At 38.6% G+C, this 18745-nt stretch overlaps 1 protein-coding gene and 1 long non-coding RNA gene across 2 annotated transcripts in view; one reads left to right on the forward strand and one right to left on the reverse strand.

Moving 5' to 3' along the window:
* The window catches only part of LOC310723944 (uncharacterized protein), a 66748-nt gene extending 60449 nt beyond the window's left edge, over positions 1–6299 (reverse strand). The window contains exon 1 of the mRNA XM_083537525.1: positions 6118–6299. The gene's annotated coding sequence lies outside the window, so the exon portion shown is untranslated. The remainder of the gene's footprint in view (positions 1–6117) is intronic.
* On the forward strand, positions 1698–4209 carry LOC310733065. The gene is made up of 3 exons (XR_014535617.1): positions 1698–2575; positions 2790–2855; positions 3490–4209. It is a non-coding gene; the product is annotated as an uncharacterized lncRNA (long non-coding RNA).
* Positions 6300–18745: the final 12446 nt, after the last annotated feature.

Consider the following 18745-nt stretch of genomic DNA (forward strand, 5'->3'; position numbering starts at 1 on the left):
TCATTCATTTTAGAGTGCCAAAACATTACAAACTTGCAATGCACACATTTGGGCTACTTGCATGTTCAGAAAATCTGAAGCAGATGGATGAGGTGCTCCTCAGTGCCACAGTCCTGTTTTGTAGTCCATGCACTGGAGACAATGTGGCTAAGCACTATAACAACTTGCAAGCACTGATGCAACAAATAGGAAAACTGGAAGTTGAGGAACAAAACATTGTTGCTGAAGACTACAAGGTAATTAACATGTTATTAACAGTTATTGCTATATATGTAGACTGCTGACAATACACACTCTTGCAGCAATGTGCTATGTTGAATCTCTGTCTTGACCTGCAGTGGATTTTTATAAAGGACATTTCAACCATGTGTGTTTTCATCATGTACATAAGTCCAAACTTTACATTCAAGGACATAAAAGAAGGTTTTGAAGACATTCCCTAACATTTGCATGATGTTTCTAAGTATTACTTGAACCACAATTTGATTTAAATTAAGTGCCTGCTAAATTGTCTTTATGTGCATTAGCATAAATAATTAATATGTGCTATTAATAATAATATACATTATATACATTAGATATAATGTATATTATTATTAATAGCACATATTAATTATTTATGCTAATGCACATAAAGACAATTTAGTAATAATATACATTATATACATTAGATAAAGCCCCGGTATCGCCAAGCTGCCACTCTTGGGCCCTTGAGCAAGGCCCTTAACCCTCTATGCTCGGGGGGTCCCTTACGAGGGAAATATCAAGGTCTGTGACGTCGGAGTGACGTGGGGCCACCTTCCTGTAGGCTCACCGCCTGCAGGAGGGACCGTAAGGGACGGTGCTATGAGGATTGGGCAGCAGTCGGAGGCGGGGGCCTGCTTAGACTGCTGCCCCCGCGACCCGAATTACGGATAAGCGGGAGAAAATGATTGAATGAATAAACATTAGATAGATAGATAGATAGATAGATAGATAGATAGATAGATAGATAGATAGATAGATAGATAGATAGATAGATAGATAGATAGATAGATAGATAGATAGATAGATAGATAGATAGATAGATAGATAGATAGATAGATAGATAGATAGATAGATAGATAGATAGATAGATAGATAGATAGATTCCTGTGTCTTGCTTCTCCAGCTACACAACGTAATTCGCTTCATAAACATTAATGTTTAAATACAAAACATTTCCTTTCAGAATGATGTGGGAAACACACCCCTTGAAAGCCACTTCCAGAAGGTAATAGTGAAAGCACCTCTTGACCGTAATGGGAAAGAAAACAGCTATTACGCCCCAACATTCATTGAAAATTTGACCAGGTACTTCCTTCCACACGCAACTCTGTGGTCTGGCCTATTGCTAGGTAGGTTTTTTGATAGGAGTGTTTTCTAACATTACTACTGATTCAAAAATAAAATAAAATAAACAAACAAACAATGTAATTCTTTAGGTGATATTGGACGTCATGGTACAGGCTCAGCCTACCAACATTTCAGGCAGATTTATAAAAAAGTCAGTCAGTCCAATAATCAGGTAAAAACTCAACTGATTAATTTTAATAGCTTGTTGATACATTTTTTATTTTTTATTTTTTACATAAATGCATAAATGTAATGCCTTAAATAACTACAATTTGTTGTCCATAATTCAGAACTTTACACAAGACAATCAGACACAAGGAATAATGGGAAAAAGTCAATGGGACCTAAAAAAAATTAGGTTCCAGAGAAGGAGATTGACAAGATTGGATGACTTTGTCCAGATTTATCAGAGCATGCACGATGCACTGCTCCGTGAATTTGAAGACACAGAACGAACAAGAAAGAGAGTAATGAAATATTTTTGTACTTTCACCTTTTAAAAAATATTGGTAATTCAATGTTCCCTAAATATAAACCAAGACGCTGTAATATCTTCTTCTTCTTCTTCTTCTTCTATTGGCTTCTCCCATTAGGGGTCGCCACAGGGGATCATCCTTCTCCATATGTCTCTGTCCTCTACATCTGCCTCTTTCACACCAACTACCTGCATGTCTTCTCTCACCACATACATAAACCTCCTCCTTCTTCTTACTATTTCCCTCCTTCCAGATGGCTCCATTCTCAGCATTCTCCTACTGATATACCCCATGTTCCTCCTCTGCACATGTCCAAACCATCTCAATCTCGCCTCCCTCACCTTGTCTCCAAAACGTCCTACATGCGCTGTCCCTCTAATAAACTCATTTCTAATCCTGTCCATCCTCGTCACTCTAAATGAAAACCTCAACATCTTCAGCTTTGCTACCTCCAGCTCCACGTCCTGTCTTTTACTCAATGCCACTGTCTCTAATCCATACAACATCTCAGGTCTCACCACTGTCCTATAAACCAAGATGCTGTAAGATACACTTCATAAAAAAATATAAAAGATAAAAAAAAAGAAACCTGTGTGATGTATGTGTGTCTCTTCTAGTCCATTCGAGTGGAAATGGAGCAGTGGAAAAAGAGACGTCAGAGGCGTAAAGGATTATATGTTTCTCCACTAGTCAAGGTTCTTCCATTCCAAGATGTAAAAAACAAGGTATTATTATTCGGAGTGTATAATAATAATAATAATAATAATAATAATAATAATAATAATAATAATAACAACAACAACTAAACAATTTTTGTTAAAAAAAGAGCAGAAGCATATGCTTTTAAACTAAATCCTTATTTATTTTAAATAAAATGGGTTTTTATGTGTGTGTGTGTGTGTGTGTGTGTGTGTGTGTGTGTGTGTGTGTGTTTGTCAGGAGAAGTCTTCAAAGGCACCCCCAAAAGTGCCTGAGAAATAGAAAAAGCCAGAAGATGTGATCCAGGTTTAAATATACACACACACACACATATATATATATATAGTAAAAAAATCTAACTGGTGAGGTACAAATATTGGGAACAATCACTGTAATCTGTAATCACTTTAAAGTGTTACTGAATGTGTAAACTGATGTCTTGTTGTTATGATAGCAGATTCATGGCTTCCAATCTCTTGAATCAACTTTCACATCTTATTTAGAAGGAGGAATATATTGATTGGAAATTGTATGTTTGTATATCCAGTGTCAATATGGCAGGAGACGAGCATGTTCAATTTCACTATTACAAAACACAGGCAGAGAGGAAAGATGATAGTCCTGAAGTACAACAAATATAAGTGTAGCCCAAAACACCTGAGCAGTCTGAAGGCAAAGGAAAATCAGCTGATTAATTAAAATAATGGTTAATCATTGCATGATTATGACTGCATTTAATCTCATGGTCCCTCACATTTATCATGTGGTCTTCTAGAAGGTCCCAAAATGTAGAACTGACACTGCTGTCCCTCATTATAAAGATACTTAATAGACTAAGATCACAAACAAGATTGACTTTTTGTCTTCACACTGCATCAAATTTAAATTTGAACTGGCACAAAAATATCTAAGAAATAAATTGTATCTTCTGTATCTTCAGAAAGAACCAGTGAAGAATATCAGGAGAAGACAATCAAAAATCGAAGGGCCAATCTGGAATAAATCAGGTCCATCAGAAACAATTGCTCCTCGAAGACTATGCAGGCCACCAAAAATACAAATGCTGCAACAAATACTTCACCCTGATTACTGGTTGTCCTGTGATATCATCGACCTGGCCAGCTACCTCATGGCAAAGGACAATATGCACATTGATGGGTTTCAATCTGTTCTGCCCTTTAGTGCGATTCCAAATGGTGGAATTGTTGGAACCCCACAAAATAAGTTTCTGCAAATATTGAACATTCGGCAATGCCACTGGATCACAGTCAGCAATTTGTTTTGTAATGAAAATCAGCTCTCTGTGTATGACAGCAAATGCACCCCTTTGGACCCAGGGACACTACAAACACTGTCCTGGTTGGTGAGGCCGCAGTCAGGCAAGTTTGATGTTTTGCAACCAGCTGTGCAGCAGCAATCAAATAACAGCAATTGTGGGTTATTCGCAATAGCATTTGCATATGCTGTTTGCAAGGGTCACCCACCAGAGGTATGCATATTTAATGAAAGCAGGCTAAGGGCACAACTGTATGCTTCGTTTACAAAAAACAGTATCGCATTTGGCATGAAGAGTCGAGAGAGTGAAGCCGAGGCAAACGTAACCAAAACTGCGATACCTGTTTACTGTGTTTGCAGAACAGCTCATTACTATGAGCTCATGGTCCAGTATCTAAATCCCAAGAGTGGTATCATCCTACATGTGTAGATATACCCAGAAGTGTCATTGGTAATGAACAGGTCTGGCAATGTTTCAACTGCCACTGATGATGTACATGATGAACATTTGATTGTAAATAAAACTTGTCTCTGCACAATTGCAACCTTTCATTATTCGCTCTTTTTATTTGTGTTTTAAAATAAAAAAAACATAGTAATGGAGTGAAATCCATATCCCAATTTTTATATGTTCGGACAAGAATGTATTTTTTCTGAAATCTTTCCAAAAAAAGTGATTTTGCCTTTACTTTTCTCAAGAACTCCATAGTACAATAAGTTAATATTTAAGAGAATAATAGACAGGATAACTGTACATAAGAATAATTTGAAAGATTGAGCAAACCTATAAAGAAAAATGTTTTATGAATGTTTGAATATGGAACATGATTGAAAATGCACCTGAGGTATTGAGTGATTTTGCCTTTACTTTTCTCAAAACCTCCACAGTAAAATAAGTTAATATTTGAGAGAGTAATAGACAGGGACACTGTAAAAAATAATTATTTAAAAGACTGAGCAAACCTATAAGAGAAAATGTTTAATGAATGTTTGAATGTGGAACATGATAAAAATGCACTGAGTCTTTTTTTATAACGGAAACGCCTTTCTGCAGCGTCTTTCCATGTATTTGACCGCTCCCAGCACCCATACCGTAAGTGCACGATTAGACGCGCAACACTAAACAAAGTGCGGCTGCTTAACCGTGTATTTCCAAGATGCGGCTGCTGAACCGCAGTGTCTTTATGCACTTTTTCTACTCCAAGGCATGGACTGGTAATAGTTGAAAGATATTTTTTTAATTGAAGGAAATTATTATTTTTGGTTGTGTTGTTGCCCTGTAAAAGGTTTACATTAAAATGGAATTAGAAAGTCTAGAGAGAGAGAGAGAGAGAGAGAGAGAGAGAGAGAGAGAGAGAGAGAGAGAGAGAGAGAGAGAGATGTAATAAGAAACTAATACCACTAATGCGTTTTATTTCAAATGTATTTTCTCATGTGTTTATAATATTAAACTTTGTTTCAGATTCAATGTTTAAGCAAAACTAAAGTTTGTTTCCATATGAAAAGGTTCAACATTACACATCTGGAGAGACGGAAAACATGCACAATTATGCATGCACATCAAAAACACTTTTCAATAAATACTGAGTTTGGCCCGCGATTTCGTCCCAGTGTTTAATTTTGGCCTACAGGTCCCCTGGTGGTCTAGTGGTTAAGATGCAGCGCTCTCACCGCTGCGACCCGGGTTCGATTCCCGGTCAGGGAACCATCCCCAGCCACTCTCAGTGCCGGTCCCAAGCCCGGATAAATTGGGGAGGGTTGCGTTAGGAAGGGCATCCAGCGTAAAACATATGCCAAATCAAACGTGCGGAGGATCCGCTGTGGCGACCCCTAACGGGAGAAGCCGAAAGAAACTTGGTTTAATTTTGGCCCACTGTGAATTTGAGATTGACTCCTCTGGATTAAAGATTTGGGGAGAAATTTCGTGTTTCCTTGTAAAAGGATTTTTTTAAATAAATAAATAAATAAATAAATAAATAAAACAGTAGTTTATTGTGATACACTTAAAGTTAAGGTATTTATTATTATTTAATTATAAAATACATTATGATGTATCTTTGCCCTGCAAACCACACTGAAAGTTCAGACATGAATAAATTGTACCTTTAATCCAGCAGCAGCAGCAGCAGGAGTGTGTGGAGGTTCTCCTAAAGATCTCCTTCTGGACTCTGGTTTCATGATCAGAGGTGTAAAGAATCAGGACACTGGAAGAAAAATGCAGAGGTTCATGACTCCAGAATGTCCACTAGCTGTTCCCCGAGCAGCTCAGCTGCTACATTTCACTGTATCTCACCTTTGGGTAAAAATCCGCTAAATCCGGGACAAAAACGGGGTTGAAGCTCGCGCGCGATAGATTTATAACGGCGAAAGGAACGTCGATGTGCACGAGCGGAAAGTGGAGAAAAACTCACGCGCCCAACATTAACTTCCGACCGGAGCGCGTGAAAGAACTCTACAGGTTCAAGCACAGGTCACAAATCAGTGGGCGTGGCCGAGTTCTAAATCTGCAAACATCATTGGCTCAGACATTGTCAGGAAGTGAAATCTGATTAGTTGTCTGTAATAATTTCAAATATATATGATGAAATATTTCATATAATAAAAATTGAAAGTAATATTTTAGATTGAATTCCAGTGAAAACGCGACTGATCCGAAGCTGCTGCTTTTCAGCTGATACACACTGTGTGGTCAAAAGTATTTGGACATGTGTCTTTTCCAGACAGATGTGGTTCATAAATTCACCTAAAATGCTTTCAAATGCACCATACAGCCAATTAACATGCAAACTGTTGAAACACTTCATAGAAACAGAATGTAGAATCACTGAAAGCATTTTAAATGGGATTTAAATACCCGCTACAGAGGGAAGCAGGAGCTTTTCTGTAGCTATTATTGCTTATATGTTCATGGCACAGGACCAAATATCAGTTTATTTTATCTTTCCATAATGAGCTGGAATAAATCATAAATGCTGTGGTGACTCCCGTGTGTAATGCTGCATGATGGCACTGCTGGAGGATTACACCAATGGAAGATTAAGGAGAAAAAGAGTCTCCAGGGACCATGATGATTTCTTGGCCTGGATGAAGACTGGCTAATAAGCTGATTTAGATTCCTACAGCTGTGCTCCTGGATCTATGTGCTGAATTGGGTCCAGTACTACAGAGGGAAACACACCAGAACCATGCGATCCCTGTCCAAATACAGGTCCTCACCACTCTGGGGTTAATGACAACAGGTTGTTTCTAGTGGGAAATGGCAGACAGGGAAAGACTTTATATAAATATTATATATAATCAACTTTTTCACAAAGACCTTATTTGAATATAATATAATTCTATTAAATCTCATGCTATAGGTCTGGTGTCTTCCCCTGAGTGTCATAATGCCTGTCATTTTGGATGTTATTATTAAGGTGGGTAGTCGATACATCAGGTTTCCCTTCACTGTGCAAGAACAGGCTGACATTAAAATGCACTTTGCAGCAATGTTGAGTTTTCAAAATGTAATCAACACAATTGACTGCACTCATATTTCTGTAAAGACTCTGCATGAAAAGGAATTTGTTGATGTTAATAAACAGCATATGCTTTCTGTTAAAGTGCAAGTCATATGTGACTCTAACACGACCCTCACAAACATTGTGGCACGCTGACCTTCTTCAGCACATAATTCCTTTATCCCGACACATAGCAGTGTAGGGAACAGACTACAGGCAGCTGCAGGACGTGATGACTGGCTTCTTGTTGAGTTTAACAACATGTAGAAATTGTAAACATTGTCCTGATGTAGTCTATAATATGACAGGTGACAGAGGCTTCACCCCTCAGATGCTCCTCACCTCCTGAAATGCAGATGTGGAGCTCTGGATGTCTCAGGTGGAAGATTTCTATACCACCCGGAGAATGTGTGTAAGATTATCAGGGTGTGTGGTGTTTTGCACAATGTGGCACTGAGGACCAGTTTCCCTCTCCCTCCTGACCTCCCTCCCCCTCAGCATTATGACCCCAAGCCACAGCCCCCTGCCCCACAAGAGGGATATCAACAAGATGCAAGAATCCATGAGGAGGTCATACGGCATTTGAAAGGAAGACAAAAATCATGGTTTAACTTCATCTTTTAATAATTGTGCAATTTTACTTTTGTCACATTTTTCCAAAAGTTTATCATGTGGTTTTAAAAAATTCAATCCTCCAGTTGAGAAACACTGATTTAGAATCAGGATTTAAATGATGTCGAACACTTCAATAAACAAGTGTTTTGATATTTTAGATTTTTATTGATTTTATTAATTATTATTGGACATGGAGAAGTTTAGCTTTCAGTTCCTGTCCTTGATGTCCAGACTCACTTGCCTTTTTTTTCTTTTTTTTACTGGAATGGGCGATAGCCGTCTGATCCAGTGCGGCAGGGGAGCAGATATAGAACCATGAGACTTCAGTGCAGACCACACCGCATGATGAAACCTCAAACCAGCACCGTGACGACTCGATGAGAATACCTTAGAGTCTTTCCTGATTTTGTGAATTGTGCGACAAAGGATAGGACGACAATTCCAATCACGATGTTTCGCTGGTTCAGTTGTCCATAGAACATAGCCACAGAAGGTGATGGTGTAGTACGTTACAAAGGTGCTTTGCATGACGAAGTCCGTGAACAGAAAACTGTGAGTTCCCGGAGCAACCAGCGAGCTGGCAGAAACTTCAAACGATTGGGCAAGGGTAATAGCCCTACGCACATGAAAGATACGGGTGATCAGCTGAAGTCCTGCAGGAAGATCATAGACAGAGTTCTGGATGGAATCTATCCACATTCCCTCTGGGAAGAACATGTCAGCGTGGTGCAGAATGTCGATCACCGGTCTGAACGGGTCCGCATCAGTTTCCCAAACAAATTCGTCCTTTTCTGGAGGAAACCTGAACCATTTACAGGATGAATGATGGCACCGTTTACCTAAAGGACAGGTGGGCTGCTCCAGGCACCACAGGCAATGCTTTAGAAGAAGAACGCAAACACAAGCATTGCAGGGAGCTCTAGAGGTGTCAAAGTGGAAGCGATACCCCTCAGCACATGCTTCAGTGTACGCACACGTGCCTTGATGCAGACGCATACCTTGCAGAAGCCACCTTTGTTCACCAGCTGCCATGTTCCTGCACACAGCATAAAATACACACAACAACAACATGATTTATATACGATATTATCAAAGGATCAGAATTGAAGCGTAGAAAGGGTTTAGTGCTTTTAGTTATAAGGAAACGTTTGTTACAGTCATTTTTTCTCATTGATTAGGGCCATAATCCCTCCATCCAAATCCACATAGATGTTTTGATCCATATCTGTGGAGATGTTTTCTGTAGAAGACTCTTCACCTGTAATTTTATACACTGGGAGCTGTACGTATTGTCTAAACAATGACAAGGAATTCCACAACAGATAAAACATGCCACGGCTGCAAGGATTATTAAAATTGTAGTCCCAGTCTGATCCTATTCTACTCTATTTATTAGTATATTATGTTAATTATACTTGGAGTAAACAGGTTACATGAGTTTGATTAAAATATGGGCTAAATAGGTTAAATTAAGCTACCTCATTGTATCTAATAGATTTTATACTAATTATTAGGTCAATTTGATGGATTAATATAAAAAGCTAAACTATAAAAGCTAATCTTAGCTAGCCGGCTAGTTACCCATGCTAATGTCACTAAATAATTACTTTTTACTTTTCGAGTCTTCTAATAAATTGTCAGGAATCCCTCGCCACGCCCCCTTTGGTGCTTCGGGGAACGCCCTGCTCCTTCTCTCATCTGCCCCGCCCACATGGAGCTCCTCGCATCGGGCTTCATTGAGAACACCTGAGGCATATTCACTCACTCATCACACCGCCGATATAAACCCCACATTCACCCACACTCCGGCTCCTTTATTCACATAATTATTTAGAAGACTTACCAGGTACCTGTATGAAGAAATGTTTAATAGAAGTTGTAAATGTTCTTAGATGCTGCTAATCGCTGCTGCTTCTTGCTGCTGTTTGTTTGTTTGGCGGTTGTCAAGGAGATACTAGAATTTTTATGAAGATTCTGTACGCATCACTCTGGTAGGAGCTTAAACCAAAAATTCAGCCTTAAAGAAAATATAACTGTTTTATCCTGCTCCTTTTGCCACATCTCATCTCTGAGACTTTTCAGATGTTGCTACACTGAAAACTAAATACAGATCTCAGCTCAATATTGAACATGACTTGAGAGTGACAGTATCAAGTCTACAACCCCGTTTTGAAAAGATTTATGAAATGATTTTGCTCTATTTTGCACAGACTGCAAAGTGACAGAAAGTCCAAGAGATAACACAACTACACCTTTATTTTCTCTATTTTTGTTTTTGATGCTACTTGATGTTCATTTAGAATTGGATAGTTCAATAAATTAGACATTTTTTAACTTGAAGAATTTCATTATCCTTTTTTGAGGTGACGGAGGACAGGTGGGTTTTTAAACCCATCCCTCTGAAGTGGTAAATGGCAGAAAAAGATTGAGAATCACTGCATTAAAACACAAACAGAAGTCACATTAGTACAGAATGGAGCATAAAGCACGTCCTGATAGTGCCGCTAGAGGGCAGTGTGAGACTGAGAGTTGAGGATGTGAGCTGTGTGAAGCTGGGGATCAATAGTCTGTTAAGGGATGGGAAGAGGGGAAAAGAAGGGGAAGAAGGGAATAGAGGAAAAAGAGAAAGGAAATGGATAGACGATGGACATTTGTTATGGTTTTTGGCAGATCGATGTATATAAATCCCCCAATAGTGCACAAAACTACTGATTATGTGAATGAAAATACATCACTTGTAACTCATGTTAATTAATATCTGTATGATTTGACTAATTTTTCCCAATAAAGGGGCATAAAATGGATGTATATTTATTTTCTTAATGTACTTATTTAACCTTTAACATTTTTAACACAAGTTTATTATATAGGACTTTTGTATTTGTTTATTTATATTCTACACAATAATAATAATAAATCATTATTATTATTATTATTAAGATAATAATGGGTTCAGCAGGTTCACAGAATAATTCACGAGTCACTGTTTTATGAACGATAAAACATTTTATTTTTAATTACTGAAAATGCTACAAAAATGTCAAATGATAAATTATAATAGATGCAAACACACAAAATACAAATATTACAAAACTATGTATATATTAATAAAGGTTATTTAACAATAGATATAATCAAGTACAATGATAAAAGTCCCTAATTGGGTTTAAAACAACAACCTAATCATAAATAACTATAGATTATAATAGTAGTAAATCCACAAAAATAAACAGTAAAATGAGTCGCTCAAAACACCAGCAAGAAATGATTAAAGGAGCAGAACTGGAAGAAACAGCAGGACCGGATGCGGATGCAGGACCGGATGCGGATGCAGGACCGGATGCGGATGCAGGACCGGATGCGGATGCAGGACCGGATGCGGATGCAGGACCGGATGCGGATGCAGGACCGGATGCAGATGAAGGACCGGATGCAGATGAATCACTGGCTAAAGGAGATGGACTTTGACTACCAGGCTGTTAAGACACATATTGTATATTATTAACTTAAACATAATGATGATGATGACATATAAAGGGCTGTATAATGATGGGGGTGGAGGTAGGGGGCGCTACAGCAGTAGGAGGGGAGTAAAGCAGGTGGAACACTTGCAGCAGGTGAAACACTTACGACCTGGTAAAAGAACAATAAAGAGTGTGGAACACAGGTTTTATTTACCTTTTAGTCTTGGTATTTTTTTACAGATCTAAATAAGAAGAAACATCGCAAAATCTAACATTCACACATTAATATGTTTAATCCACAATCATCTCTGTACACTAGTGAGAGTCTGAGGGCAGAAGTGAAGTGATATGAAGATCTATAAATATAACACACTTTAACACACTTGAGCAAAAACCAAAGTCTTTTACAATGATCTCAGTGCTTCCACTATTTGATCACTGGATGAGAAATGGGAATAGATAAAGCAGATATTGTTCTATATGATTAGGGATGTAAACTGTAGCAGCGGTGCGCGAGTGGAGGCGGAGCCGGACGGCACGAGCGGTAAGATGTGCCGGTGCGTGAGGAAACTCTGGCGGGCGCTAAAGAGAGAAAGCGTGAGGGAGGGACCATCGGCGAACGTCAAGAAGGAAAGGCGTCCCGAACCGTGAGTGTGTGGGTGAACCCTGGTGGGAGCACTGGAAAGGAAAACGCCAGGGTGAAAACGAAAGAAAATAAAGAAGCTCTGCTTGGTGAACTTTTGGCTGTCTGTCTTTCTTCCAGTGCATTTTGTTACATAAACATCACTTTATTGAGATTTTGTAAATAAAAATAAATATTGCAACAATTATTTCTGCATCCCACAGCAGAGGACATTTAAAGCACATGAGTGTGGTCACAAATATAGTTGTGCAGGTCCACAGTGACGTGACATGAAAGAGATGATCACCTGAAAGTCTGAAATGAACACTTTAGGAGGGTGGAATCCACAAAGACGTTTCTGTGGTCCACCGGAACGTTTCGACTGGCCGTGGACCTGCACTGGACATTTCTTACTCTGTACAAATAAAGACCTTTAGGTTATGGTACCGGTGTTTAATTATGTTCTCATACACATTTTAACAGCACAAACCTTATAAAACAGATCGAACCATTTCTTCTGACGGGGAGCAGGTGTGTTTCCAGCTTCAGAGCCAAATCCCAGTGCTGCCAAACCGCCACAGACGAGATGTCCACTCATCGTCCTCTACCGCCGCAGTCGAGACGTCCACTCATCGTCCTCTACTGCACTGATGAGCTCACAAAAAACACATTCATGTAAATGTAATGAACGTATGAGAATTTAGTTTTTAAGATACATGAATCTGTTGTTGTTTGTCGTTAACGTAACATATAATAAGAGATAGTAGCTTGAAAAGTGATGCAATGTACAATTACCATGTGCAAAAATACATTAATACACAATATCATACACAAAAAAGTTCTTTCTAATGATCTTTATGTTAATGCAGTTCATTGTAAAAGACAGTAACACATGAAGTGCTGCAGTATATTAGTACATCATGATCACCAAAGATCAGAACAACAACCAGAACAGAGTTTTCTCAAAGTCTAATTCCAGAAAATATACGTGTCGTGGACTACAGTTGAACACCTGGAGAATAAAAGATGGACAAACTCGTGCCCAGTGTTGTGCTGGTTACTAAGAAATAGTGACTAGTTACAGTTACTAGTTAATTCATTCAAAAAGTAACTCAATTACTTTGTTGATTATTTACACCAAAAAGTAATGCGTTACTGTTAAAACTAACTTTTTAGTTACTTTTTAAAAGAACCTTCTTAAATGTTCCCATTAATGCCCTTTTATGTGTTATGGTCTACAAACACAAAACTGACTTAAACACAAAGTCATTTTTAAACACTATTTTATTAAAGTCAGAGCAGCACAAACTGAATATATCACAAGGATTTCTGAAATAAAGAACAAAACAAGCTGAATAATATATTCACAATCAAAAACTAAAGTGGCTTCTGCATCATAAAAGCTGTTGTGTTGAGCTCTTAAACATGTTCCTTTCACAGCTGAAGTATAAAAACTATCAACAATGTAGAACAAAACACCGGGTTAGCTTCTAGCTTCTAGCTCCTCAGGCATGGAGTTTCTGGAGGAGCTTCAACAGATTGGAGTTGCTGTTTATCGCAGTAGATACGAGCTTCGAACCAGAAAGACACAGCTTACATTAGACTAAAACGTTTTTGTCTTTATGCTCAACTAAAGTGAAATAAATGCATATTTCCACTTTGAGAAACTCGTCTTGCTCTCGCCTCGACTCGCCATTACTGCCGCACAGACCTGAATAAACGGAGACACGCCCACAGTGCGTCTTCTTCGTGTTTACAGTGGTTCATCCACCAATCCTACAATGCGTCTCTGCTGTAAACAGGTTAGACTGTAGTCTACACTTCAGCCCAAATTCATTCATTTAATAAAAGTTACCATACGGTAACGGTAACAGTTACTTTATTTTTAAAAGTAATGCGTTACCTTCCAACACTGTATGCGTGTGTGTATATATATATATATATATATATATATATTTGTATGTGTGTGTGTGTGTGAGACAGTGAGGAGTGTGACTTCTGAAGACAGAAGTCTGTCCTGAAGGTGTATCAGCACTTCACTGAACTGTACACTCACCTGATACACACACACACACACACACACACACACACACACACAGCTGCATTAATACATTTAAATAAATCACTATCTCTCTAATCACACTTAATTCCTCCAGGATTAATTACAGGTTGGGTGACCTCTAACCTCTCGTGTGGTGCTGATGTTCCTCCTCAGAAGTCCGTCTGCTGGCTGAAGTCTCAGCTCCACCCTCTTCAGGTCATCAGACTTCATCAGGGCTGTCAATTAAACACAACCTATGTTTATCTACACTTATGATACCAGGACGAGAAAAAACCCCTCTGAAGATGTTCTTCTTAAAGACTGAAATCCGTATCAGAGCTCTTTTATAGAAATATATATATGACTGTATAATGCTGCTGCCATTAGGACTTTATTTCACATCACATGAATCTGCTGCACTTGTGAGTGGATTTGATTCGGACTTTTCTGATAAGCGTCTCTAATAGATCAGTGTAATTATTATAATATTAACGCTTAGTGGCGTCTCACCGTCCAGACTACAATTATCTCATACATACAACTGAGCATATCATTTAAACTCACACCTAGAGGTCGACTGATACAGGATGAACAATATATGTTGCTGATTTCTTTTGTCCGATATGTTTGTCCAAATAAAATCTCTACAAATTTAAACCTATTTTGTAATGACACTGAATTGAAATAAAAAAATAAATAAAAAATCTGTGTGACATAAACAACTCATATTTCTTGTCCACTTATTACACTATTTATAACTTTTAGAATAAACTTTAAAAACTGGACCAATATAAAGTTTGTTCACAAACTTTTACTAAACTGAGTTTATTTATATGATCATCACCATTCATTACATCGCATTACCTCTGTCTTTGTCCCGCTTTTCTTCTTCTACACTTTTTCTTCTTTTTTATTTAATTTGTATTGTTTTCCAGCACAGTAATGTGATGAATGTAAATACTGTTATGTTTGCATCATTATGCTATAAAACACATATTATCCCATTAAGTTCTGAGCATGCGCAGAAAGAACCGGAGACATGACTGCACAGCGTTTTTTACTCGTTTACTCTGCACACTGCAAACACACCCACATGCAGCACGAGAGTGCCCTCTAATGGCTATCAAATATTATAACATTAATGCAATGTTACCAATGTCACTATGACCATTATTCATTTAGGGGCTTCAGGAAAGTCTGCAAAGGAAACAAAACTATACCTACCTTTTCCGGTTTGTCTGAATCATTGCACGAAACACATAAAAAAAATCCGAAAACACAGCGACAAGTCAGACAAACCGGAAAAGGTAGGTATCGTTTGTGAATGGAAACTTATCAATCATTGGAGAAGACACTTGTCATTCACCTGTATATCTTGACTGACAGGTGTCTTGTCCAATGATCGGTAAGTTTACATTCACAAACTATACCTACATTTTCCGGTCTGTCTGACTTGTGATTTGTTATTTTGTTTTCGGATTTGTTAATCTGTTTTGCACTTCTCACACACACACACACACACACACACACACACACACACACACACACACACACACACACACACACACACACACACACACACGTGCTCAGCTCTGCTCGGTGTCTTTCTCCTTTTTCTCCTCGTCACCAGTCACTAAAACAGAGCACACTGATTAGTCCCATCAGCCACAGATCTGCTTCTCACCGCTCGTTTCCCCCCGGCTCCACCCTCCATTCACCAACCGCCGCTCGTGCACGCACCCGCTGCTCCATCCAGCAGTAGTGTTCAGGTGTTGTGAGGTGAATCCAGTGTTAACCCTGTCAGAATAACTGCTGAAAGATCATCCACTTTCTTGTGCCAATCCATGCGATTAATTATAAAGTACAGATGTTTAAGTGAATCAGGTTCTGCCCCACATTAACTGTCAGCTATATTGCTTTCAGAGCTCAAAATGAACAAAGCACTAAAGCTGCAAGAAAATACCTCAACTTCAGTTTCTGTTAAATTCCTTTTCTTTAAGGACATCAAACATCACTGACTTTACTAAAGTGGATTTCAAGAAAAAAAATACCATCATTGAATGCTCTCTGTGATGAAGAGACATTAGACATGATTGAAATTCAAAATCTTTATTTATTTTATAGTGTTTATTGTGTCTCGCTGTAGTGAAAGTGTTCAGACGCTCTGTTTCTCTTGTCGTCTTCTTCTTTTTCTATTTCTCGTTTTCTTTTGAAGGTTTTTTTGTCTCAGCTGAGCAACAATTTCCTCCCATCGCTCTCGGACTCTCATATAATGTTCTGTTTTATTCTCTGAAGTCTTCTTTTCTTCCTCACAGAGATTCTGGGTATCCTGGAGCCCCCTGTTGGTCTGAAGCTGTAAGTTGTTCCTCTCCTCTATGTCAAGTTTAGTTTTCTCTCTTTCGTCCTCTTGTTTTTCTTTAAAATCCAACGTGGGCTCAAACTGAGAAACACGTTCCTCCAGTCGCTCTTTGTCTCTGATCAAATGATCTCTCTCCTGCTCTGCACTATTTTTTACTTTCTCACAGTGATTCTGAGTATCCTGGAGCTCCATGGTGGTCTGTTCCAAATTTACCTCAAGCTGAGCAACATGTTCCTTCACTTTCGTTTGTTCTCTCGTCCAGCTCTCTCTCACACATTCTACAGTTTTCTCCAGTTCCTCATGGATTTTCAGGGAAGACTGGAGCTTTGTGGTGGTCTGTTCCAACGTGACCTCAAGCTGAGCAACATGTTCCTTTAGTTGTTTTTGCTCTATCATCCAGGTCTCTCTCTCACATTCTACAGTTTTTTTCAGTTCCTCATGGATTTTCAGGGAAGACTGGAGCTCCATAGTGGTCTGTTCTAAAGTGACCTCGAGCTGAGCAACATGTTCCTCCACTTTCTCTTGTTCTCTGTTCCAGGTCTCTCTCTCACAGTCTACAGTTTTCTCCAGTTCCTCATTGATTTCCAGGGAAGACTGGAGGTCCATGGTGGTCTGATCCAAAATAAACTCGAGCTGAGCAACACGTTCCTCCAGTTGTTTTTGTTCTCTCGTCCAGCTCTGGCTTCTCTCAGTTATGTCCTGTTCCTGCTGCTTTCGCTCAGAAGCCAAAGTAGCCTCCAACTTTTGCACCGTCTGTAGCAGAATGGCTTTTTCTTCTTTCTCTTCTGTTAACTTCTCTATCATTAGAAGAGAAAATGCATCCAAGTCTTTCTCTACTTTCTCCATGAGTTCCAGCTTCTCCTTCATTTCAGCAATCTGCTTAGTTTTCTTTGTTCTTCTGGTTTGAAAAAACTTTCTCAACCTTCTGAAGAGCTCCATGTTTATGCCTCTTTACTCACAAGCAAAAACCTCGGAAATGAGAGAAACAGAGACGCGTTCCCAATTATAGACGTTGCCTTACTGTGACGTCACAGGGAGATGCCCCCACCCTCCGTCTGTGACGTAACCCGGTCGCTCTTAACCGGACTATGCGCATGCGCACATTACAGAGGTAAAGAGCGGATAAAATATCGTCTTCACAGCTTTTCTGTTGTTCCTGAGAGAAGAGCGATATTACAGTCATAAATAAGATAAAAACGGCTGTAAACTGTGTATAAAGCGAGTGAATCCGAGTTGAGAACCGGAAGTTGACCGGAGTGACTCTATGAATGTTGCAGAATCATAAATGACCTGTAGGTGGCAGTGTGATGTGTATTAGAGCTCACTGTCACAGCAGGTAATTAGAAGTAGTGGAGCTCTAATGACGTCATTAATAGCGAGGACAAGACACACAGCAGTTTGGGATTTTTTTATTGACTTTATTGATTAATTGATTTGGAGTATGATTGTGTTTCTGATCAAAGTAAGTTCATGTGTATGGAGTAAAAACAACCTGTACATTTCTCACTTCCAGACAGTATTATGAGATGTTCATCTGCTGGAAGTTCATGTTTAATGCTGCATGTTTTATAGGATTTATGAGCTGGAAGAAATGTTTTACTTTTAAATGTTTTCTTTTAACCAACTGGTGCATTTTTATCTATATGCTTCAGATGAGTTTTATAAAAAACACATTTTTACTTATAAAAATTAAAATGTTATTCTGAGTGAAACCACTTGTTTATTAAATGCATTATTCACTAAATAAACATCAATGAAAACTGGATGATTTGTTTTTATTGAATGTAAAAATATTAATTTGAGGATAATTGAACTTAATGAATCGAATAGTTTTGGATTAAATGAAGACTTTACTGAACTAAACAGCACTGAATTCTCCTTTAAATCAACTTAAGTTTACTGAACTAAATACTGTTACTTATATGAAAATAAACCCGGTTTCTTGAACCCTGTTCGGTTTCAGCCCCACTTTTGGGCCTCACAGCTGAAAATGACCTTCCTGACTTTCAATGGTAAAAGTTCCTGACAACAGTGTGAGATTCCTATAAACATTAATCTGAGACTGTGTGTAGTCCTTTTCTCCCTCCGTCTGTTTGAGGAAAAGCAGCCTGATAACCAAATGTACTGGGAATAATAACATTCACACAATAAGCATAAGACTGGTATTTGAACATTAGATAAACAGTAGAAGAAGAAAGTAATGAAAATAAAAGTAGCACAATGCTTCCTTCAGTGCCTCTGTGAATGATGGAGCACATCTGGACCTTCCTTTTATCCTTACATTCTACAAACAGCACATCCTCTTCTCTCAGCCAGTTTG

Source organism: Silurus aristotelis, assembly GCF_946808225.1.
Source record: "Silurus aristotelis genome assembly, chromosome: 1".
Taxonomy (NCBI): Eukaryota; Metazoa; Chordata; class Actinopteri; order Siluriformes; family Siluridae; genus Silurus; species Silurus aristotelis.